General features: G+C 41.2%; 1 protein-coding gene across 2 annotated transcripts in view; it reads left to right on the top strand.

The window, feature by feature from the left end:
* LOC307193439 (uncharacterized protein) overlaps positions 1 to 26,485 on the top strand; it is a 121,525-nt gene that overhangs the window by 60,690 nt on the left and 34,350 nt on the right. Inside the window, exon 2 of one of the 2 annotated variants that reach the window (XR_013830331.1) lies at positions 20,827 to 21,349. The exons of the other annotated variant lie outside the window; for it this stretch is intronic. The gene's annotated coding sequence lies outside the window, so the exon portion shown is untranslated. Of the gene's footprint in view, positions 1 to 20,826; positions 21,350 to 26,485 lie in introns of those variants that run through there. 2 annotated transcript variants of the gene reach the window in all.

Genomic DNA, 26,485 nt, shown 5'->3' with positions numbered 1-26,485 from the left:
TACAAGAGCCAAGACATGGAAGCAACCTAAATGTCCATCAACAGATGAATGGATACAAAAAGATATATATACATCTATCTATCTATCTATAGATATGCAATGGAACATTACTCAACCATAAAAAAGAATGTGGCAACATGGATGGACCTAGAGATTATCATACTAAGTGAAGTCAGAGAAAGACAAAATGTCATATGGTATCACCTATATGTGGAATCTAAAAAACAAAAATGGTACAAATAAACTTATTTACAAAACAAATACCAAAGGGAAAGGGGCGAGGGATAAATTGGGAATCCTGGATTAACAGATACAAACTACTATATATAAAATAGACAACAAGGACCTACTGTATATCAGAGGGAACTATATTCAATGTATTGTAATAACCTATAATGGAAAAGAATCTGAAGAAGAATAAGTACATATGTGCATGTATAACTGAATCACTTTGCTGTACACCTGAATCATTGTAAATCAACTATACTTCAATAAATTAAAAAAAAGATCTAGTATGTAAACGTGTACAGCAAATGTCAGTATGTTTGCAAAAGCATGCATAGGAAAAGCATGCATATGAAAAGAAGTACACCAAAGTGCAAAGCATGGTGGTGTTAGGGCGACAGGAACTACAGGTTTTGGAGTTGTTGTTTATTTTCTCTGTATAACAAATTCTCTGTAATAGAATTATATTCATCCTATTAGTGGAAATTTTACAAATTAAATTAAAAATAAATAGGATGTTAACATATCATCCTGAAAATATGAAATTAAAAGCCAGAAAATTGAACAAAAGTTATGTGTAATCTGGGTATCTCATATAAATCTCTATCAGATGCCTAAATTCTATGCTATAATTAGCACCTTTTATTAATTTCAGTGGTACCCCATTTATACAGTCAGCTCAAATCTTTGGAATGTGGTCAGGAGACAGATAAAAGTAAAAAGGATTCTAGCAAGCAGTGAATGTCACTTAACTCACAGGCTCCTACTAAAAGCCAGTTAGATTCATTCTTGCCACAATTCTAACAAGTTAGAGTTTTAGGCCATAGCATGTGAGAAGCAGGAAATTGAAAAGTGGATGGTGACATCTGCCAGCCTGACAGTAAAGTCCAGAGGTAGAGAAAACCACCCCAAAGTGGACTAAAACGTTTTGAAAATGATTTAATATTAGGTGTCAAGCATAACTATATTCCAGCATTTTCTATGGCAGTTGGCTCTAATAATGACATTGGAGCCCTCAGTTGCAAGACACTTACCCTCTTTGGGGTGCTGTCTAGTCAGAGAAGCATGTGGAATACACATTTCAGAAAGAATTCCACTGAGTATGGTTTCTTATTAAAAAATATTTTTGGTACTTGTTTTGCCTTAAAACACACACAGATACACACAACTGCAAGGAATTGCTCAGTCTTCCATTATAGGCAATAAATGAGGAGTTAAACTTGAGCTTTTCTGGAAAAAAAAAAAAAAAAAGTGGCAACTTTTTATAGAAGCAATTCCCTCCTCAAATTTCTGTGGTTTTGCTCTGTTACTAATGAAACAGGATGAGAACATGTTTCAATTTCAAGGCTTTCAGGGTGTCCTTTGTCTCCTGTTCCATACCCTCCTCTACCCATGCCTGTTTGTTTTCCTCTATACTCCATCCCCCGACTTGCTTATCACAGGCCTGAGCTGCACTAGTCTGCAGGGAATTAAAATTGAGATATGTAAATGTCAGATTCTATTATAGCTAAAAAGAAACTCTTTCGCCAGGATCTCTGCAAGCACTGTAAGCCCTGGGAGCTGGGTTCCCCAGGATCGGGGCCACCTGCGGATTGCAGCAGTGGGGTCTGTTGGGAAAGTTTTAAGGTTGTTTGCTTTAATGGATTTGTTCCAAGTGAGGCGCATGTTTTTCAGAAACGAATGCCAAAGATAACAAGGACTGCAAAGGAGAGGGGAAAGGGAGACTTATCCAGAATATATGAGTGAACCCGGATAAGACTTTACTAAACAGCAGAATGTTCAAGGGCACTTGGCTCTCCACCTCATTTAGAATGACCCAGAAAGACTGAGGTTAAAAACAATGTACATAAGCACTTGGAAGACAGTGATTTGGGACCTGGAATGTGTTTAACATCTTCTTCATGTCAGTTGGGGCCTAGGTCACTGCAATATTCTGTTATTTAAGCTGTTTACAGCTATATTTGAGTGGTCTTTGTTGACAATTTTGTTCCCAAGTAATTTTCTAAAAACATTCTAATTACCGTTCCCTGTCATTAGCTACTGTAATTTGTTTTCAGGGCTGGTGGTCAGCACTGTAATTGCCTTTAGGAAGCTGAATGGGTTTGCATGATCATTTGGTGCACCTCCCTGTTAAACTAACTGCTGTTTCTTGAACCCACTTTAGATTTAAGAGTATGTCACTTACATCTTTAAAGAAGATAATGGAAGATGATTATTTTCTATTATCATTTAGCATTTGCACAGCACTTCCATTTCCAAAGGCATTACAGTCATTTATGAATTACCCAGCCCTATACCCTTGAGCTCTAAGTCATGTGGAGTCTCTCTGATTTCTAGATAAGCCACTGAGGCTGGCAAAGGGCAGATGCCTGGTGAGATGTTCCTCCCTTCCTGTTAGGATTCCCACCCTTTTTCCGGGCCACCCCACCCAACTGGGATCTGCACAGGCTGGCTTCATTGCTGTGTTTGAAGTTTTGTGTTTGATGTTCTCTGAATGTGTGTATAAAATACATTCCAAAGTCATATATAGATTACTTTGGGATTATTTGATGTTTGGGATTTTCCCTGTTACTATTCACTCTCATCCCTTCATTCCTCCCTCTATTAAAACCTGTATCGAGGTGCCCCTCTGTGTCAGGCAGTGAGCTAGGCTCTGGGGAGTGGGGAGCTTCAGTCTCACCATGCAAATCATTAAGACTGAAAATCCTGTTAGATGAGGTGTGGGATGGCATCTGAAGGAAATACAGTGGAAGAACCAGTGGAATTATTTCTTCTTGGGAGGGCAGGGGTGGTGTTTTTTGAGCTGGAAGTTGGGGGCTCCAGTTTTGTGTGTGTGCATTGGGTGGGAAGTGGGGAGGAAAGGGTGAAGAAGAGATGGAAAGAAATAGGATTATTCCAGGGAGAAAAAACCAACAGCATGGAAAATGGAAACTCGGGGAACAGTAAGTCACTTATTTGCCCTGATTAAAGGGTTTGATGTAAGGAATGATGGTAAATGAGGCTGGAAAAATGGTTTAGAGGAACATTCTGGGTGGTCTTGAATTGTCTGCTGATCAGGGTGAACTTCACAATTAAGCAATATCTCCCCAGTTGGACTAAAAGCGATTGAAAGCAGCCAGAAATATAGGGAAAGTAATAGGTATAGTTGCATACACTGTATGGGAGAAAGTTACACAGGGAGACTAATTATATGGATGAAAACCCAAACAACCAAGAGAACCAAAGAGAGCCAAGAGAATTGAAGGAAAATTGATAATTAAGTAAGGGGTTAATTATACTAGAGAATATTGAAAGCAACAAGATTGAGGAGAGTTTTCTCATTTTCTGTCAATAGATATATCTTATCATAATCAACATGGGCTTCACTCAATCATTTATTTATTTGTAGGGGATTAAAGGGTTGACTACTCTGAATTTCAGCTCTTATTTACTCATGGATTCCTCTTTTTCTCCTCCCTTCTGACTTTTTGTCTCAACCCTGTACTCTAATACCAGATTGGTGCCAACCACCATTTCATGCTAACTTCCACAGGAAGTCCAGTCATATCAGTGATACTGTGATGTGTGCAGTTTATGGAGACGTGCAGAAGGTTGGGAGTGTGGGTCACATCACAACCTTTTATCATTTCCCTCTCCTCAACATCACCCAGCTTATAAAGTACCCCCTCCGACTCAGGAAGCTCCCCTTCATGATAGGTGGCCCTTCCCACCTGCTCTCAGCCTGTCGACACTAAAGACCTGGCCTCTGATCCACAATCTTGGTTTATAAAGATACAAACTCTAATAAAGTTGGAGCAGCTACGATTTATTGAGCATCTACTATGTGCCAGGTCCCAAACTAAGAGCTTACCTGCCATTATCTCATCTGACTCTTCAACTCTATTACTAAGCTATGTTACAGACAAGGAAAGAGAAGCACAGAGAGGTTAAGTCACCTGTCCAAAGTAATCCCGATTTTAAGAGGCAGATATATCAGTCTTAACAAAAGTGTCATTAAAATTGTCTTCATTACTCCATGCTAAAGACACATTGTCCTAGGCATCCTCTGGAATAAAAATGAAATAGGCTACAGCAAAATTTTAAATACAGGAACCTCAGTTATTCAGAATGAAAACTCAGTGAGTGAAAAATCAGTATGAACATATAAGTTAAAGTCACTGACAATTAAAATGATGTTCCTTCAAATACCGAGTCTTTTAATACCTTGTGGTGAAAATCTTTCCAAAAGGTCCTGGGCACTTCTGTGTATTAGTTAATAGAACACAGTGAACTTAATCTGACTGCTTCTAGGAGGTTTGTTTCTGAGACACTGAAAGCATTTGTTTTTGCACTGAGCGTATCAGTGAGGCTACCAGATACCAGCAGTGGGTGCTCCTTACATGGGTTTTCACTAAATGCCACACTTCCCCCACATTATGGGCTGAATTTCATCCCCCTCCCAGCCAAATTCATATGTTGATGTTCTAACCTAATACCTTAAAATGTGAACTTATTTGGAGATAGGGTCTTTATAGAGGTAAGCAAATTCAAATGAAGTCATTAGGATGGGTCCTAATCCAATATGGCTTGTGTCTTTATAAAGGGAGAAATTTGGACACAGAGCCCTTATAGAAGGAAGACATAGGGAGAAGACGGCCATCTATGAGCCAAGGAGAGGCTGGGAATAGATCCTTCCCTCACAGCCCTCAGAAGGAACCAACCCTGCTGACACCTTGATTTTAGACTTCCCAGCTTCCAAACATGTGAGACAATACATTTCTGTTATTTAAGCCACCCTGTCCATGTACTCTGTTACAGCAGCCCTAGAAAAACTAAAATACCTACCCCACACCCCTAATACTATGATAGTTGGAATTCCCTCTCCTTTCCTCATGTTCATCCCATTGACTAAGAACCAACAGAACTGACAGCACTTTGATGAGCTATCACTTTTTGAACAAAGTACCGTGAGCTTGTCCTAAAAGAGTGTCCTTTGAATTGATCTGCTCACATGATTATGTAAGAACAAGTATTTGAATATTACTTTTCCTGAATTAAAAAGAAAAAGGAATGAGTTATCTGGGGTCCGTAACAACTTTCGAGTCTGACCCGCACTGCAGCAGGGGCTGATTCTAACACAGACAGACTCCTCTGTGAGATTACTGGAGAGTGCCAGTAGGATTCCAAACGGATCTTAAAACAAGTATATGCAGCTTCTTGCTTAAGACGTGTAAATAAAGTGACAGCCAAGTCAACAGCCCCTTGTCTATTCCTTTTTTTAAGTAATTTTCAAGACAAGCTCAAACATAACTCTCACAGTTGGTAACTAGAGGAGTTAATGACTCCAAGCTCAAAAGGAATGACTTTTTTGAATTATCCATTTGACAAAAGTCTCCCTAAGGCAACACTTTTACCCCATGCCGGAGTCCCTTGTTGAAGGTAGCAATCGTGTATTAATTACTTGAAGCCAAATCCCAGGAAGCACTAACCCTTGCCTTGTCTTTTTAAGAATACTGAGTTCACATTAGGAGACAAGTAACTCTAAATTACCTAGAAGCTTCTTGTTATGTGAACTGAAAGTTTCCTGGTAAATATTTTCTACAAACTACCAAATTAAGGACCTTTCGTCTTAGTAGGACTGACGTGCTATGAAGGTAGTTTGTGCCCTACTTGAAAGGATCAGCGAGTTAGCAAAAACGTGTTCCTCTCCAATGCATTGCCTTCACTGGCTTGTTGCAAATATCAGAATTTCACCACAAATACATCAGTGTTAGAGTTAATCACTGCCTTTGCTTCTGCATCAAAATGTACCATGCCTAGAAGAAGTAACTTCTGGTTCTTACTGGAACCCACTCACGTGGAGGGGGGCCCAGCAGAGACAGGTCAGAGGCCCCCCCCCCACCCCAGGCCCTGCAGCATGAAGCTTAGTTTTGCAGGGATCAATGGGACAACTGGTAGCAGAAGACATGCTCCTGGCAGGGTACTGAAGGTCAAATCAGGGCTGGCGGCCTTTTTTGTAAATAAGTTGGGCTTTCAGATCTTCCTCCTATTGGGAGTCAAATAGTTCATAGTTTGGTGGTACTACCTGGGTAAGAAGTCCATTATTGGATCGACAGGTAACATTTTAAGTTGCTTGCACGTTGGTAGGAATTAGGCTTTTTCTGTGTGATCAAATTGATGCTAGCCGGATGAGAGGACTGGCCCCCCAGAGGGGGCTGTGGTGGGCAGGGCCACCAAAAAGGATAAAAGAGGAAACTGGACACAACAGCCTCCAGAACTGTGAAACAATAAATTTCTGTTGTTTAAACCGTCCATTTGTACTTGGTTACAGCAGCCCTAGCAAACTAATACATTTGCCTTGCTTTAGTCTCTTTATTTTTGTGAAGCTCTGTAAAAGATTGTAAGTGCCTTTCTCCAAATACTTTGCTTCTTTTTGTGGCGAGCTACAACTATAAATTCAGCCCACATCGAACCCTGTTGGATCATTCGAGGTCTATTAAAATCTATCTAAGTCTTGTTCTTGATGACACACTTATCAAGTCTGCCATTGAAAACTTATACCTAGAGGAGATTCTGAGATAATCCTAAATGTAAAGAGAGTTCATGGAGCCAGAGATGATGATAACTTACTATCTGTCAGTGCTTACCATCCATCAGCACCTTCAAGGCACAGACTCAATTCTTATGACAATTCTATGATTTGAATTTTGATGCAGACTAATGAATAGTTACTACTCTATCCCTCTTTACATGAGAAAGATGAAGCATAGAGAATATAGGGTGTTTTCTTAAGATCATACAACTAGTAACTAAATAAAAGGAATTTAAGTCTCAGCAATTAGATGCTAGAGCCTGAGCTTTTAATCACTCTGCTATTCTGCCAACACATTTCATTTTAGCGATGGAAAAACAAACTGAAGTTGGAACCCTACCTCACACCACATATAAAACTAGATTAAAGACCTAAATGTAAGAGCAAACTATAAAATTCCAAGAAGAAAACAAAGATATGTCTTTTTGATCTGTCATTAGACAAGGATTTCTTAGACATGATACCAAACGCACAAACAGAAAAAAATTTTAAACTCTTGCACTTTAAAGGACAGTATCAAGAAAGTTCAAAGACAATCCACAGAATAGGAAAAAATATTTGCAAATCGTATATCTGATAGAGGTCTAGTATCCAGAATATATAAAGAACTCTTAAAACTCAACAACAAAAAGACAAACAGCCCAATTAAAAAATAGGCAAAGGACCTGAATAGATATTTTCCCAGAGAAGATATACAATGGTCAACAGGTAAAGATGCTCAATATCATTAGTTATTAGGGAAATGGAAATCAAAACCGTGATGAGATACCACCTCACACCTTCTAGAATAGCTATAATTAAAAAAATTTAAAAGACAATAACAAGTATTAGGTATAATGTGGGGAAATTAGAACCTCTTACCTTACTGATAGGAAAGTAAAATGGTGCAGTTGCTATAGGAAACGGTATGGCAGTTCATCAAAAAGTTAAACTTAATGACCATACAACCCAGCCGTTTTACTCTTGTATATATGCAAGAGAACTGAAAACATATTTCCACACAAAAACATTTTCATGAGTGTTCACAGAAGTATTATCATAATAGTCAAAAATTGGAAACAAACCAAATGTTTATCAACTGATGAATATATTTAAAAAATGTGGTATACCCATACAATAGAATATTATGCAGCCATAAAAAGGAATTAATTACTCATACATTATACCACAGATGAACCTTGAAAACATTACACTACATGAAAAAAGTCAAACATGAAAGATCACATATTGTATGATTCCATTTATATGAAATGTCCAGAACAGGCAAATCTATAGAGACAGAAAATAGATTTGTGGTACCCCACTGTTCATTGCAGCACTGTTTACAATAGCCAAGACATGGAAGCTACCTAAATGTCCATCGACAGGAATGGATAAAGAAGAGGTGGTACATATATACAAGGGAATATTAGCCATAAAAAAAGCATGAAATAATGCTATTTGCAGCAACGTGGATGGACCTAGGAATTATAATGCTAAGTGAAGTAAGTCAGACAGAGGAAGACAAATATCATGTGATATCACTCATATGTGGAATCTAATTTTAAAAAATGATACAAATGAACTTATTTATAAAACAGAAACAGACTCACAGATTGCAAAAACAAATTTAGTTACCAAAGAGGAAACATGGCAGGGAGGGATAAATTAGGAGTTTGGGATTAGCATACACACACTACTATATATAAAATAGATAATCAACAAGGACTGACTATAAAGCACACGGAACTCAATATTCTGTGATAAACTATATGGGTAAAGAATCTGAAAAAGAATGAATATATGTACAACTGAATTACTTTGCTGTACACCTGAAACTAACACAACATTGTAAATCAACTATACTCCAATAAAATTTAAAAAATTAAAAGTTAAAAAAAGAGAAAATAGATTAGTGGTTGCCAGAGACTGAGTGAAGGCGGAATGGGGAGTGACCATTAATAGGCTAGGGTTTCTTTCTGGAACAGTGAGAATGTGGTGGTCGCACATCTTTGTGAGTATATTCAAAACTACTGAATTGTATGCTTTAAAAGAGTGAATTTAATGGTATGTGAATTAAATGTCCCTAAAAAAATGTAGGTCCCTTAGGGGCTTCCCTGGGGGCGCAGTGGTTGAGAGTCCGCCTGCCGATGCAGGGGACACAGGTTTGTGCCCCGGTCCGGGAGGATCCCACATGCCGCGGAGCGGCTGGGCCCGTGAGCCATGGCCGCTGAGCCTGCACATCCGGAGCCTGTGCTCCGCAACGGGAGAGGCCTGCGTACCGCCAAAAAAAAAAAAAAATGTAGATCCCTTAAATAAACTTTAGCCAAGATAAAAAAATAATTTCAGATGTGCTGTATTTGTTTATTAGGGAATGTCTTCGGGGGAACAAAAGATCTGTCCCTTTCCATTAATATGTATGTACATTAAAAATAATTTTAAAGCTCCAAAGGGGACTTTCAAAACGACTTAAATAGCTGTCGCACATACTGATAATATAGTTATGTGGAAATAGCTGGAAAACTAAGCTGTTTTGTGGAAAAAGGAAATTTCAGCTTTGCTTTGAACTAAAACTTCCAGCAGATAATCGAGAACTAAAACTAACCAGATTTAACATACATTTTTAAAAATTCAGTACATTCAAATAAGATTTATAGATATTGAAAATGTAGAATTTTGGGTTTGGACTCTGCCAATGATAAAAGACCTTGGGCAAGTTGTCTAATCTCTTTGAACAGGAGTTTTCCCATTTGTGAAATAGGCAAAATAATATCTGCTGTGCAGGGATTTGCCAACATTCAACGAAATAACAAATTCACAGCACCTGATGCGTATTTCATTTCACGGTGGCTGTGTTGATGATGGTGATGAGGAGGAGGGATGCAAGGATCCCAAATGAGCTAAGTTCCTGCAGACCCAACAATCCCCAGCACAGGGCTAGCCAAGAAGTAGGTCCTAAACAAACACATGTGAGTTGATCAGTTATTTCCTACTGGAAACCACACAAATTAAAAACATTTGTCCTCTGATTTGTCATCTCTTTTCAAGGGACCTCCTACCCCTAGGCTTTAGCATATACTCTTTAACTAGCAAATGCACCCTCCCCACTCATTAATACTGGCTCAGGGCAAGCTACGCTACGAGATTATTTTCTTTTGATTATATTTTCCCCATCTAAGAATGTTTACTCATTCTGTATTATGCCAAACCGCATCATCTGGAAGAAGGTACTACAACTCCAGTTGGAAAGACCTAATTGGGTTTCAGCCATTGCTGGGAACGTTGTAGTCCTTACTTAAAATCATTACTATTTTAACTGGCCAAGTGCCCTTTGTTCTCAGATTAATAACCTCTCTGCATCATGCCTGAAGCCTTGAAGTTATTTTCACTTCTACGCTAAATTTCACCAGATTCTTTTTGAAAGAAAAGCACACCCTCATTTTCAGAGCTCAAAACTCTTCTGAGTTTTTCTAGTCACCTTATTTCAGAGGCCTAAGCTTTTGAAAAGAAATCTCACTGCATTGGTTTGAGTTCTCTTTGGCCCATCCACTGAGCCAGCTATTTTCACTGGCAAAAGGAAACAATATTTGGTTACTGTTCATTTATTTGTTTCAGAGAAACTTTGTCATACCCCAGTTTAAACCATACATATTAACATTAGTCTAGAAACAATGCAATATTATGGGACCAAATCAGTTTCAGACCATCGCACTGGAATATTACAATAGACTGAATTATATACGACAGGTTCAAGCTAATATGGCCCCCTCCCCAAATTACTAAAAAGTCTAAAAGTAAAAACAAGCTGATGTCAAAGCGTAAAAGAGAAGTGTTGTTTCTTCAATAAGGTGTTTAATCAAATGTAAAATTTTGAAACTATTCAGCTAATTCTCAAGTGTTCCATGGTAATTAACCGGGCTACTGAAAACCTAAAGTAATCCAAAACCTTTGCTTTTGCCTCCTCCAAGATAAAATTTGAATCCATTCTTGGTAACAAGGAAAATAATGTATTGGTTTCCATGCCTTTCTTTTCCCCGTCACCCTCTCACCTCCCAAGTTCTGAAATAGCCCAAAGTCCGAGATATGTTAATGTCCAACCCAAGGGCAAGTTAACTGATGGTTTGTGAAATTTGCCTCTGAAAATCTGAAGCCGACTGTAATTCCAGGATGATTTCCGAGGAAGAGACAGTCTACTCGATCAGTTCGGGAGGCTCCAGTTAACCCTGTCACCATGGGACCCACCCTGGGCCCATCAGCCCAGTCCTGCCCCTGGGAGGAGGCATTTGTGGGAGGGAAAGAAATTGCCCTTGGATGTTAACTCCTCTCCCCAGCTTCCTCTCAACAGCGTATTATTGATTTATTGTCTGTATATTTGTCTAAACCCTAAAGCTATTTATCTTTTCACCGGGATAACAAGTTCTGTATGTATTCAATCTACTACATAAGATAGAACTTCTTTTCTATTTTTCCCTTAAACTAGCTCCTTTAAGCTTCAAAAAGATTCTGAGATTTGGGGAACAAGTTCTTACACAGATTTTCTCTACCTCTCATGATTTTATGGATTTTCATCAGTTCCCCTCAGCTTTAGTCTTTTACTGCCAATACTTTCATCCCAGCAGGCGTCAAGAAAGAGGTGGGAGAGAAGACAGTAAACTATGGGGGTGGGGGGAGAATGGAATAAAAGACACAGGATGGGGGAGCTGGAGAAAGATGAAGGCTTGAAGGGTTGGCCATTGCACTAGAAAAGGCTTCTGGTAAAATAACAGTGATACCTTGGAAGAAAGTGTTTCACATTCATTTATTTAGCCATTTCAAGTGGTATGTACTTGACAGGAAGAAAGAGATACAGGTTAGACCTATTGCTACACATGCCAATAGGATTAAAAACAGTCTTGCTTTACTTTCTGCATCACATATATTGAAACCTCACGGACAAAAACAAATCCCATATTGTAGGGTTCCATTTACGTGAAATATCCAGAATGGGTAGATCCATAGAGACAGAAGGAAGATGAGTAGCTGCCAGGGGCTGGGGTGAGGGAGGGAGTCGAGGGGGAGGCGGTGGTGGTGACTGCTTAATGGGGGTGGGGTTTCCTCTTGGGGTGATGAAGATGCTTAGGAACTGGATAGAGGTGATGACTGCACAACATGGCGAACGTATGAAACACCACTGAACTGTATACTTTAAAATAGTTAATTCTATATTATGTGAGTTTTCACTCCAATTATAATCCAGTCTCATTATGTATACTATATATGCATATAAATATGTATAAGTTGCATCCAATTTAACAAATATGAGTGTCAATGATATGCTAACCACTTTGCAACTACTGGGGATTCATCAGCGAAAAAGATACAGCTCTTACGGGAGTTTTTAATAAATTAACCATGAAATCACCCTGCAGTGTGAGAAGTACTGTAACAGGGAAAGCACAGACAGCTGTGGGAGGGACAGTTCACAGAGACTTAGAGGGTCATGGAAGGCTTCCTACAAAAGTAACATTTAAATGGAATTAAAAGGTGCTATTCATTCCACAAACGTGTACTAGAAGGTATTAGTCACTGATACAGGCCCTAGGGACACAGCCGTGAACAAAATGAAGTCCCACCCTCATAGACCTTACATCCTTGTAGGAGAGACAAAGGATACAAGTACGTATACAAGTATAAGTGATGAATGCCATGGAGAAAAATAATACAGGTAAGGGGGTAGAGAGGTGTATGTGGGGAGCAAAGGTCCAAGTGCAGCTTTAGACAGTTGGGTCAAGGACTCCCCCACTAGTAAGCTGATATTTGAGCAGAAACCCAAAGTTAATGAGGGTGGAAGTCGGGCTGCTGTCTAGGGAAACAGCAGTCCAGGCAAGTCACAGCAAGTGCAGAGACTCAGATGCAGAAGAATTCTAGGTGGGCTTAAGGAAAAACAAGGAGGACGGTAGGTCTGGAACACAGTGGGTAAGAGGAAGAGGGGCAGGAAATGCAACTGGGAGCATCACTGTGGCCTCTCACCCATAAGACACTGGCTTGACTCTAAGATGGGAGGACTCTGGATGATCCGAAGTAGAGCAGCAATTTAAAAAGGGCTCCTCTAGCTGCTGTGCTGAGAAAGCAGATGAAAGGGCACCAGAGGGGAAGCAGGAAGATGAGTTAGGAAGCTGTTGCGTTTAACCAGGCGAGAGACAAGGCGGGGCTTGGGCCAGATACAGACGTAGGGGCAGCAGGAAATGACTTGATCCTGGATTGATGTTCTTTGAAGGTGGAACCAACACTTTTGTGATGGATTAGATGTGGGTAATGAGGGATGGGATGATACCAAGGTTTTGGCCTGATCGTGGGGAAGAGTGGAGTTGACATTTGCTGAGATGCGGAAGCCTGCAGGAAGAACAGGTTTGCTGGATGGGAATCAGGGGTCAAGGTTCTGAACGTGTGAGGTTTGAGATGCCCAAGAGACATCCCAGTTGCGATCCTGAAATAAGAAGCAGGAGTTCAGGTAAAATTCTGGATTAGAGGACATAGCAAGTTGGGAGACATCAGCAAACAGATGGTATTTAAACCCTGAAACCGAATGAGATCACCTAGGGGTGAGTTACCCAATGTTTGAAAGTCAAGTAAGCAACAGCCAGCCCTGAGTCTTATGCTGAGCAGATCATTTATGTGGGGAGAGAAACTTGTTACAGAGCTTGGAGACTCAGCAAGCATTTACATGCCAGATCCAGCTTTCACCAGACATCTCAAAATGGTTCAGGAAAGAGTCAACACATGTGTACAGACAGGAAAGGTGGCATATCTCCAAAGACAGATAGGAGCTGATTTAAGCAGGAGAGACTGGACAGTCATGGATCACAGCTTGCTGCTGCCCTGCCTGCTCTGCTCTACAGATTTCAGGGACGTTGTGTTCTTAACAGGAACTGTATCCCAGTTCAAGAAAACTAGAAGCCCGGGACGGATTGCCTCTGAGTTTATCCCATCTTGTTTTGTTTCATTTTATTATTTTGAATGAACACTTGTGTTTCCAGTAGTTGGAGAAACTTTTCAAAATATATAGCATGAGGTTTTTTAACCACCAAGATCATTTCTTTTTCACTCTATTCAGCTAGAAGAAAGGTAAGGAATAGACCAACTTTTGCTGTCAGAGGGACTGGTTGTTACTCTGGGCTCCATCTTCAGACAGACCTAGGTATCAGTGGCCCCAAATGCCCACGCCGTCCTCTAGCTGGCCTAAGGGCTAGAAGACCCTTAGGACAGGAATCCCCGCCTAACACGTACCTAGTGATCAAACATCATTTGCAACACTACGCTAGTGCACGTTACCGAACCAAATTCATTTGCCCGACTTGCAGCAAGCCAGACCCTGAGCACTGAGGTTTGCAGCAGAGAAAGGGTTTACTCACGAGGCAGCTGAACTAGGAGACGGGAGAACACGTCTCAGATCCGCCTCACCAAGGCGAGGGGCTTGGGGTATTTGTGGGTGGAGAGTATAAGGTGTTTGGAGGTACAGAAAAAGGTGAGGGAATCGCTGCTCTACACAGGCCTGTCTGGATCACGCGCTTTTTTATGGGTTGCATGTTCAGGAAATGGCGGCGTTAACATGTCTGAGGGTGGAGTTTGTGAGCCTCTGACGTCACAAGGTTACTGAGCGGACACTTGTGCATGCCCAGTTGTCGGGTTGGTGGTCCCAGCCAGTCTTAATTGGCTCAGATTCGAACTGCACAGAAGCTGACTCTAAATTCCTGAAAAACAACTTAATCAACCACTACCACAGCGGTCCATACGTCAGAAGTGTTATCTATAGGGGGCTGTTAAAGGAGTCTTGTGATGTATATTGCCTAAGCTATGTGAAGCTAGGAGGGTGTGCAATTTGCAAGAACAATTAGTCAGTGAAGGCAGGTTACAGGATATTCTTTATTAATTAATTAAGCTATAGTTTAAGGGATCTGATGATTGCCCTCAGTTTCACAGAAATTATACTACCTGTTCTCATTTAGATTTCAAGTGAAGAGTTCTTTATGGTAACCCTGCAGGTTGTCGTTGGTTGGTCTGTCATACTAATTTTTCTTTGGCTGTCACTCGCCCAGAATTCCCCATTATTTTATTTATTTATTTATTTATTTATTTATTTGCAGTACGCGGGCCTCTCACTGTTGTGGCCTCTCCCGTTGCGGAGCACAGGCTCCGGATGCGCAGGCTCAGCGGCCATGGCTCACGGGCCCAGCCGCTCCGCGGCATGTGGGATCTTCCCGGACCGGGGCACGAACCCGTGTCCCCTGCATCGGCAGGCGGACTCTCAACCACTGCGTCACCAGGGAAGCCCAGAATTTCCCATTATTGACCCAGAACTTCCACATTTACTGGTTACCTTATTAAAGTTAGACTCTGCATTTCGTAATCTACAGCGGTAACACTTTAGTTCAGCGTGCTGACACGCTGAACCTGACCAAAACTGCTTGGACCGGGATCCCTATAAGAACCGTTGATTGCATTTATTCCTTTCCTGGGGCAAAAAGCTTCCATTTCCTTTAAGACAATATCCTTCACAGCAAAACCAGATCTGTTTCCTAGCAAAGCTACCAAAACCCCTGACTACTATTGCCAGTTGTCAGTGGACACTCATAACATAATCTGCCCTGACAGAGCCAACCATACAAAGAGAGGGGTTGGGTGGCTGCTGCCTGGTAGGATTTCAGGACAGGGGAGAGGCTCCCATGCAGAACTCCCTCCCGGGCCACCTGAGCCCTGCTACCTGAAACTCCACCACGAGTGAATCATTCCTTTACAGTACACATTGCCTTTTGGAAAACATTCTTCCAAGAGGTATCGTACTTAAGTCAGTTGGTGGTTAAGAGGGTGGGGGGGGGGGGAATTACAAAGAGAGGCAAAGAGGAAGAGAGTTGAAATGAAGGTGGTAACATACAACTTTGTGTGCGGAGAGCCTTATTAAGGATTGTATTGCAACACTGGTGTAAACAGGGTAGGTAACGATTATGAGACAATGATTCCAGTATGGCTCAAACCCACAGGCTCATGCCTAATGTGGTCTTATTATCTATTATGTATTTGTAGGAAAGCTTAATAAATAAGTGAAGATTCAACCTGATTTGTAATTGGCCTACCAATTCAATATACATTATAGGTTTTGATTAAGACAGTGATTCTCAGCTGTAGGCAGTTTTGCCCTATCCTCCCAGGGGTTACTGGCAATATCTGGAGACCTTTTTGGTTGTCACAAGTAGGGGATGGGAGCGGGTGTTACTGGCATTGAATGGGTAGAGGCCAGGGATGCTTCTAAACATCCTTCAAGGCCCATGAAAGCCTCTTCCGGAAAAGAATGATCTAACCTAAAATATCAATTGTGCTGCAGTTGAAAAACCCTGCTTTAGGCTTATAGGTGAGTAGCCAGGATTGTAGAAATGACAGAACTGTCATGTAGTAATTTCTAGTTACATCTTGCACAGGAACAGGAAAGCATGGATAATAGAGTACAAAGGCAAAAAGAGGCTCTGAATGTTGTTCATCTTCAGAAATTCATCGTTACATCCAGCCCCACAGTCTGCTATTTGGAGAGTTGGTTTTTGGCCTCTACATTTAATCTCTTCATCACCATCTCAGAAGCCAGAAGGAGAAGGTTAGGAATCTTAGCCAATTCATTTTAAGAAGCTCTGGGCCTCTGTTTCAGAGATACCTCTAATCAGTAAGCTCTATGGGAGGAAATTTCCTATAAATAACTTAATTGACAGATCTTGATGAGGGCAAGAATGCCTTAGTCCCCAGCTTCTAACTGTTCCAGCCAAATTCATGGCAGACAGATGCCATGAGAAGCCATCTTCTTCTCTAGCCTCTTCTGTATTTCCTTCCCTCTGATGAGAGTAATTCCCTCCCACCGCCCCTCCAGCACAGTGTGCACTCTTTAGCCCTCACCTATTCACCTTCTTCTCCATCCCACCCCCTCCTTTCCCAAGAGCAAGACCAGGTGACTAAGAGCTGGCACAGAAGGCGCTGCCATCACTTACTTCCCGTTCCCGATCAATGCACTTTAATAGCAACTCATCCACAGCAACCACGACTTCATAGGGTACTTGTGGAATAAAAGGATTTCTCCATTCCACCTTCTACTTTGGCAAAGCCGCTCTAGACTTTAAAAGCAGCAGAGAAATCTTGAGAGGGGGCAAACCAAATTTGAAAATTTCACTAAGCCCACTGCTTTGTCTGAAGGTAAGTCTGATTTGGTCTTGAAAACTCGTTTGGGGAAGAGGAGAGGTGTCATGATCAGTGTATGCACAGAAGGGACCAGCAGTGAACCTCTGCTACCTGACACCCCCTGACTTAGGGAAGACCTACCAACTTGGCCAACCTGGGAGTAGAAGTTTTTCTCAATCCTTCCTGAACAATCCATACCCTTAAAAGAACAGCCTCTGCTAGCCATCTGCTCCCTGCAAGCTTTCTTCTGGTGTCGGACAATCAATCAATCAACCTTAGCGCCAAGGTTTCTGAAACACATTTTTAATATCTTCTTGCACGTATTACTGGAACCTACATTACTATCGGATGACTCTTTTTCTTTTAATGCCAGCAGTGCCCTGATGTAGCCCCATGGAGCCCTCCTTTAACCCTCCTATATTCTGACTCTGATTGTTTAGTTTCTGATAATACGTGTCCCTGGAATGCCCCTCTTGGCTAATGGAAGCATCCCTGTACTGCAGTCACAATCCCTCTTTAGGAGACTCTGGTTTGAACCCGATTGGAACCTGACTGGTATCTGCAGGATAAAAGAGAAATGTTGCTGAGTAGTCAAGAGAATTTGTCCAGACCTCCAGCCACAGGGAGAAAAGGAAGGAGGGTGGGAAGGAACCAAACTAATCTTCATTCTTCCAGCAGAGATACAGAGGCTGGGAAACATCTCATCCATAACAACCAAATCACGGCTCACTCCCTCTTATGCTCCTTTCCGTAAGGCACTTAAAGAAGAAGAAAAAATCAAGTCCCTCTTTTCCCCTTGCCTTTATTCTTTTAGCCAAGTTGTGACAAGCCACTGATTTCTACCCTATAAATTATTTAAAATTCCACCTTCACATGGAGATTGGAAAATCAATCTCCCTGATTAAAAAGTGACCAGCTTCACATTTCTAAATGTCTCTTTAATCTTTTAATTATGTCTGGTTACAGACAGCATGAGTCTCAAAGAAGCAGAGAAATGTACTCTGTGCTAACTCAACTCAAAAGATCTATACGTCCATCAGCCTTTTTACTTAACCATGTGGCAGTGTTACCGTCGCATAGGACTGCTTGGAGAAACACTGCCTGAAGACGAGTATCTTAATATACTCTGATTTCAATGTCATGTGTGAAGTTTTGTTGTTTTTAATTTCCCCGACTAAATTAAATATTATAGCATCTAACTGGAGACTCTGTAGATGCAAACGCTAGTTTTAATACAAAGCACTGAGGCATATGAATTCATGCACAGACCTGAGAATTCACCCCAAATCCACCATCGTAAATAGGGCAAGCCAAAGCAACCCAGCTAAATGTATACATTTTTAAATTGACTCCGGTGCCAAGACTGTTGGAAGAAGAATTACAATCACTTCAACCACCCAATTCTTCATGAAAAACTACTCCTCTCTAGTGAGCTAGATGAAAAACAGTCTCCAGCAGGCTTTTAAATGTAAGCAACAGATGATGGAGTGCAAAACAAGGGGAGAGGGATCCAGGTAGGCCTTACAGGGATTCTTGGAGACGTCATTTATTATGTGTGTTGTTTGAAAATGCGGTGAAGTCTGCGATAATGCGGCCCAAGAAACCAAAGCATTTCAAAGCCCCAAACACAGACATGCAGCCAGCTATTCTTAACTCGACATCCCAAGGACCATCGGCAGAAATCCCTGCTGACTAATAAGCTGACTTAGACACCATAAACCACTGTTTTAAAGTATTCTTGCCATATGAATTGCACTGTAAATTTCACAGCCCCTTCTCCAAGTGTCTAACAGAGAAAAGGCACATTTAGCGTTTTGAGGTCCAGTCTAATCAGAGAGCAGAATGGAGGCTCCAGGGAGACACTTCAGAATGGAAACGGACGATTCCAATTCCCTCAGTTGTAAGTCTGGGCCTGGTTGGGATGTTTGTGCATATGAAACACGGGGGAATCTGAAGCACCACAAGAGATGGTTGCAGGCAAGAGGAGAGATTCACTGGGAAGGTTCTGTGGCCGTGAACCACTTTGATGGTCTAACCTGCCTTTGGCCTAGCAAGTTCAGTGGGCTTTCTCCATCTCATCTAGGCGGGGAAGTGACAGCATCCACTGGAGATGATGTGTTCTGTGGTCTTACCACCATGTGCTTGTGATGAGTCTGTATAACTCTTGAACTTAAAGGACAACCTCCCTATCTATCCTTGTGTTTCAAGGACCACACCTGAAATCTCTTGGAAATAATGAAAACTTGTATTCTCCCAGACTATTCTGAAAAAGATGATTTAAGTTATGTTTCCTATAATATTGCACAAAATTCTTCTAACCTCAAGTCCCAGATGCCTCAAAAACCCAACCTTGAGCTAATTTAGACACTCCTGTTGATATGGCACTGTCATGGCCTAATGGTTTCCTTTATACAATCAACTTCTTTTTTTTTTTTGCGGTACGCGGGCTTCTCACTGTTGTGGCCTCTCCCGTTGCGGAGCACAGGCTCCGGAGGTGCAGGCTTAGTGGCCATGGCTCACGGGCCCAGCCGCTCCACGGCATGTGGGATCTTCCCGGACCGGGGCACGAACCCTTGTCCCCTGCATCGGCAGGCGGACTCTCAACCACTGTGGCACCAGGGAAGCCCCTATACAATCATGTTTTTAAAAACGTTGTGTATTTATGTCTTATGACTTTAATTTTCCTGGTCTGAAGCCCTATAATCATCTCTGGAGAACACACTGGATCTGCTCCTTCCCATGGGATTGGAAGGATCTTCATCTCAAAGCACTGCCCTTCTGACCTAACCTGAGTTACATATAAAGGCCAGAACAGTGAAGCAAGACAAATCATCGAACACTCATTAGGTATCTATAGAGGCCAAGTGATAGTGATAAATGTACATAGAGATACCCACATAGACATACATTTAGATCTACAGGTATAGCTGGAGAGAGAGAGTTTAAAATCAAGTGAAACATACTAAAATAACTAAATAAATACAAAGTAGAATAAAATAAACTCCAAAAGAGAGGAATACTGATTTGTGCAAAAAGGTAATAAATTTGCTTTTAGGTGTATTGATTGTGAATTTCCTAAGAGGTGGAGATGAGTGTGTAGGTTAGCTGTCATTATCATAAAAGTCATAATTAGAGCCCTGGAAGTAAATGAGATTCCCCTGGGGAAAGAAATGAAAGAGACATGATCAGCAATAATATCGGCGAATCAAAAAACATAAGCTCAAAGAAGTCCTTGTAAAAGAGTTTAATCTAAAAAGGTGTTTCACGGAGTCGGATGTTGCAGAGTTCAAGGAAACACTAACACCATAGGCCGCTGGCTCGTAGATCCCTTCGGAGCAAGGCGTATGCCGAGCACAGTGGGAAAGAAATGGGGAAGGCATGGTTTCGGCACACGAAGGACTTCTAACAATAACTGGGAGGACAAAGCTGACCCAAAGGGTGGTACTAAAACTCAGAGCTAAATTGCGTGATGGCAATTATAGAAGGTGGGAGGTTCTACGATGGTCCAAGATGCCGGCTGCCAAGGAGCCCTAGACCCCACAAAGAACAAAAGCAGATGCTGCCCAGATTGCTGCGGGAAGGATGACACTGAGGCTAGAACTTTTTAAAAATAAACTGCCCTAATACAATGTAATTGCCCAAGCTAGAAAATGACAAAGGCTGTTTAGCCAAACATTGATCCTGCATTCATGAATGGAAGAGTGAATGGAAGATTTGACAGGAAATGCCCCACTCCAGCTCTGTGGATGAAAGCCACCAGTGCATGAAAAGACACACGATAAAATTAAAAAAAAAAAAAAAAAGACACATGAACTCTTCATCTCACCATCTCCTCTCGCCCTTTATTCTCATTGCAGAGACTCACAGCCAAAGACTCTTATCTGCAGACCTGCCAAAGGAAGTGATTGCCAAAGGGCCTTTTAAATGAAGAATGGAGACAATCTGTTGCCTCTTTTCATTCCGAACCACGGTATTGGATTTGAAGTGCTATTTGGGTATTTAAAAATAATGTTAGTGTTCCTTAGCCCTATTTGCAGCACTTAGCACTTAGCTTTATTTGCAGCACTAGAGAACCAGTAATCCAGGAGCTCAGAAAAGAACAGTGGTTTCTTAGGATCAGCAAATAGTTAAGAAAATACATTCTAAAGGAAGAAAATAGCAAATGATGATGATTCATATGTCAGGAAAATAACCTCAACTCGTATAATCCAGACATTCTTTGATTTATTCATTCATTCATTAAATATGCAGGAAGTGCCAACTTCATGCCCAGCACTGCCCCAAGGGTGGGGCTACATGTAAGAAGAGCATATGGTCTCTCCATTTGAGAGGTTCACCCCCTGATGGCGAAGGAAGAAAAAATAATATCTACCATTTATTCTGCACCTACTTCCCATCAAGAAATGCCCATAACCCTTTATCTGGCTTTGTTCATTTAATACAACCAATCTGGGAGTTAGGTATTATTATCTCAATCTGATATAGCAGTAAATTTAGATGTAGCAAGATTGAGTAATTGACCAAAGTCACACAGCCAATATGTGGAATTCAAACCCAGCTCCCCTGCAAAAGACCATATTCTTTGCACTGCACCACACGGCCTCCTGAAATGAAGAAGAACTTCAACCTGCCCTCAAAGATTAATCACAGACATGTTTAGAAATAATAACACTGATATGATTATTGTAATAATACCATCACTTCCAATGCCTACCTAGGATTCTTGTCAGCACTGAGGAGAATTTTTGAACCCATGCCCACCCCTGGATCAACTCTGAAGGGCGTAGCCTGGGGAGTCTCTCCATGAGGAGAAGAAGATGTATTCAGAGCTGCTATCCATCTCTGGTGATGCTCCTCTAGGGTACTGGGCCTGCTAAAATGTAGCATCTATCTATCTATTTATCTATTTATCTGATCTATCATCTATCTATCACATATAGCTATATGTCTAGGATAGAGCATATAGCTATATGGACTCATTTCCAACCTTCACACTAGCCAGAGCCTTGGATCCTACATAAAGAGTATGAAGAAAAACTGACCTAGGCATTTATATCACCTTCAGGGGGAAATGGTACTCTCATTGCATTGGGTGCATATTTCTAGACTAAGATGAATTACATTGCCTAATATTTATCTGTTTTCTTGACAGTCTCTTTCGCTAGACTGTGAAGCTCTCCAGGCTAAGGACTCTTTTTCCTTCATCATGATATTTCCAGCTCATACAGAAGTTTATTTTACTTAGTTGATCATTAAAATGTTTACTGAAGAAAACTGCAGCTGTATTAGTTCATTATTGTTGTTGTTGTTGTTTTTAAGTTTATTCGTTAAAGGTCTGTGGGCTGGGCTTCCCTGGTGGTGCAGTGGTTAAGAATCTACCTGCCAATGCAGGGGACATGGGTTTGATCCCTGGTCTGGGAAGATCCCACGTGCTGCGGAGCAACTAAGCCCGTGTGCTGCAACTACTGAGCCTGTGCTCTAGAGCCTGGGAGCCACAACTACTGAGCCCATGTGCCACAACTACTGAAGCCTGTGCACCTAGAGCCCATGCTCCGCAAAAAGAGAAGCCACCTCAATGAGAAGCCCGTGCACCATAACGAAGAGTAGCCCCCACTCGCCACAACTGGAGAAAGCCTGAGCGCAGCAACAAAGACCCAATGCAGCCAAAAATAAATAAAATAAAAATAAATTAATTTAAAAAAAGAAGTCTGTGGGCTAACTCCTAGGAGAATGGTTGATACAAAACCGAATAAAACAAACCCTGGTCCTGGTCTAACCTAGTTAGCACATCCAACTTTCACATATTGTTTAATTTATAAGGGAAGACTGGGTCTGTATGTATTAACCTTGAAATAAATGCTATGTTAATATGATATTTAAATTCCCACTCTGATTTCATTTATCAATATAAGGCCTGACATCCCTTAAAAAATAAGCTATAACTCAGAAGTAATCATCAATCAAGTTACAAAATTCATATCCAACTAAATGTGAGACATTGAATACATACATATATATTTATCTCCACTTTCTCCTGGAAACCCACTCACACATCAGTAAAAGAATACAAAAGTATAAACCCACAAGAAATACAACAGCAAAGAGGACATCAGTGGATGAGGATGGCAACAAATATCTGCTATAATGAAAAGTACTGGAGGAACGATAACAGTTTAAGCAGAACAGAAACGGCTGGATTCTATGTGCCCATAGAGGCAACCCCATAAGGAACAAGCTAGCCATCCTTCAGAACCCTGGGAAGGCTCAGGAACTGGAGGTGTGGGGCGTGCAGAAGATACAGGCATGAGGTCAAGGGTGACTGAAAGTCAACATAAGGCAGCTAGCTCCTTAGGTCTCATCATGACCTACCTCCCACCTCCAGAGACAGGTGACTTATTCTCTCAAAAAACTGAACCAAACAGGCTCAGGACCAGGGACCCCAGGCACAGAAGACAGAGAAACAGGGGCCATTAGCAAAAGTCTGATCACCAGACTCTTCTAGCCTCCTCCCACCTGCCACCCAGAAGGCCACAGCCAGGTTTATAATCCCCAGAAAGAGCTTTGGAAAGTCCTACTGTCGAGAAATTAAAGGGCTTAAGGAAGAGACCTGTAGAATTCAGGGTTACACTAATAAAAATGTTGGCTTACTGCCCCGTCATTCTATAGTGAATCCCTCAGTTGGTGAGCCTTACGTACACACAGAGCATTCAGTTCACATGTGATTCCCTTGTAGCCAAGTGTCACAAGATTTGAGGGACAACCTCCAACATGAAAGACAGAGACAAAACCAGCAAACAGAAAACAAGAAAATCAGAGGGAAGAGAGACAATGCAGGGATTAGAAGAACACTTCAAATAAAGTACGCTGAACATCCACAGAGAGGTTAAAAAAACATATTGCATCTATAAAATAGCACAGGTGCTATAAAAAAAGGAACAATCCTAGAACACGAAAAATTCCCTAGAAATTAAAAATGTGGGCCCTGATATTTTTAAAATATCAGTAGAAAGTTTGGGAGACAAATTAGGTGAAGTCTTCCAGAGCGTAAAACAAAAAGATAAAGCAGGCATTTGTGAGCGAAAAGATAAGAAAACGTGAGATTAATCCAGGAAGGGTCAATAACTGACCAATAAGAGTTCCACAGGAAAAATCAGGGGGGTTGGGGAACAGGGAGAAACAAACTATTGAAGAAACACTACAAGAAAATTTCACAGACCCGAAGGATATAGATCTTTAGATTAAAAGATCCAAAAGGATGTGGAACTTGAGATTAAAAGGACCACTTAATGACCAACACAGTAAGACCCAACCAAGGCATATCATTTTGAAATTTCAGAACTACAGAACTACACAACACTCACATAAAAATCACGGGGGATCAGACATTAGACTTGTGAATGGAAACATTGGAAGCTAGAAGATAATGGTGCAATGCCTTTAAATTCAGAGAGAATTATTTTTAACCTAGAATTCAAATTTCAGCCAAACTATCAAACAAATGCAAGGGTAGAATAAAGATATTTTCAGGCAGGAAAGCTCTCAGTAAATTTACCTCACATGCACCCTTTCTCAGGAAGGGTGTGCCGCCAAAAGGAGGGAGTAAAGAAAGAGGAAAACCAGGAAGGAACCAAGGAGAGGCTCCAGCACAGGAAGGAGGTGAGGAGAATCAACAGGATGATAGCAGAGGGAAGTCCTGGGAGAACAGTGGAGCCCAAGAGAAAAACCAGTCCAGGTTGCAAAAAGACATCAAGGGTCCCAGAAAGGAGGTATTTAGACTCCGATAGATTACCTGCTCTATATTACTATGTGGAAAGTTTGGGGGGCACTGTTGAAAGTTGGGGACAGTTATATACAAAGCCTGGCTGATGGAAAAAACAAGGCAAGTATTAACTCCAAGAAAAACAAAACGTTGTACAAGAAAGGAAAGGTAATTATAGGGTAATGTTAGCTCAGTAGAGAATATTATTTATACAGTTATAATAATATAAATCCTGAATATTGATTTAACCGAAAAAGGGAACAAGAGGAAGCAGTGTTGTGGGATAGGAGACTTAAGTCCTCCCCAACTGTAATAGTCACTAAATAATGATCTAGTCAGACACATATATGACTTAGAAATATGGAAGTAAATACCAGAAGAAACTGCTAAAATTAATTTAAAGTAGCTACCCGCAGGGACTAGTGGTAAAGGGGGTGGGGCAGGAGGATAACTGGGGGTTTTGTCTTTATTTTTTAAAGTGCTTTAGTAATATTTGACTTTTAAAATATATACATTTATTTGGATACATCTGAAGTTATTTTTAAGCTGCCGTAACTCTGGTCCTAAGGAGGTTTATGATCAACAAATCGGATACACTTCTGCCCTTAAGGATCGTACAATTTAAACACAAATCTGAGAAAAATCATACAGACCATTTTCTAACCTAACAAAGCCTAGGAGATTTCAGAACCAATCTGAATGCATTTGTCCCTTCTCCTCTCCAACCTGTAGATATCTTTAAAATGTGAGAAGCTCCATAAGCAGATACGCCCACATTTTCCCAAGATGTTTGAGATTACATAACTACAAAACTTGACCGCAGTCTGAGTGAATGTGTACATGGTAGCACTTGCTCACCAAAGCAGGGAAACCAGCTGATGTTAGGAGAATTGGTAGAGTCTTTATCTGAGTAGAGATTCAGAGAAGGTACCAAGGATAGGGGGGTTCGAGCCAAATCTTCAAGTACAATAGATGTGCAATTTGATGGACAGGAGGTAGTGCCATCCCTGACGGGCAGTGAACAGCTCGGAAAGTCGGTTAAACTGAGAGTCAGAATGGCCTTGGGGGTTCTCAGAAACCCACAGGGTTTTGGGAAATCAGACACTCAAGAGTCACAGAGAATGTAACCTGCTAATTCATCCCCAAACGAATTTCTCCATCACAGCAGAAATCTCTGGTAGAGCAATAAAGACTCTTCTCCTAAAGCAGCATCTCCGCGACCAAGCAGTAGCTAGCCTGCTCACAACAATAATAATGTGTTAATGACTTTGATAAGGGGGATACACATCATTAGCACCTCTTAATCCCCTTTTGAGCAATGGGAAAGCAGCTGTGGAATACACAAAGAAAGGAACCAGGGGAGGAACTTCCCCTTAAATTGGCCTCTGTGATTGTTAATTTTGTATTATTCTGCCTCTAGTAATTATCTTTTTTTTTCCCCCTAAGGTCACCTCCATTAGTCAAGAAGCAAAGTACAGGCTTGTAGTTGATTTGGTTCCAATTACAAACATGGTGTTTATCTATGGGAAGACCATTTCCGTTGGGCATGTGGCTTAGAATTTAGGTCCCTGTTGATTTCCCTCCCCATCTTTACATTGACAGGATACACGTCTACACATTTACTTGGCAAACCAAGAACCAGAAGGCACTTTGGGGTGACTATGATTCCTTAAGAAGGAAGCTCTAGTTGTTATCCACCATGGCACCTAGCACAATATAGATGTGGTGTGTGGAATCCCCAAAACTCCAGTCCCGAG

The sequence above is a fragment of the Stenella coeruleoalba genome (genome assembly GCF_951394435.1).
Source record: "Stenella coeruleoalba genome assembly, chromosome: 10".
NCBI classification, from domain to species: domain Eukaryota; kingdom Metazoa; phylum Chordata; class Mammalia; order Artiodactyla; family Delphinidae; genus Stenella; species Stenella coeruleoalba.
Note: the sequence above shows the minus strand (reverse complement) of the source record. Positions and strands in the feature narration are given on the sequence as shown.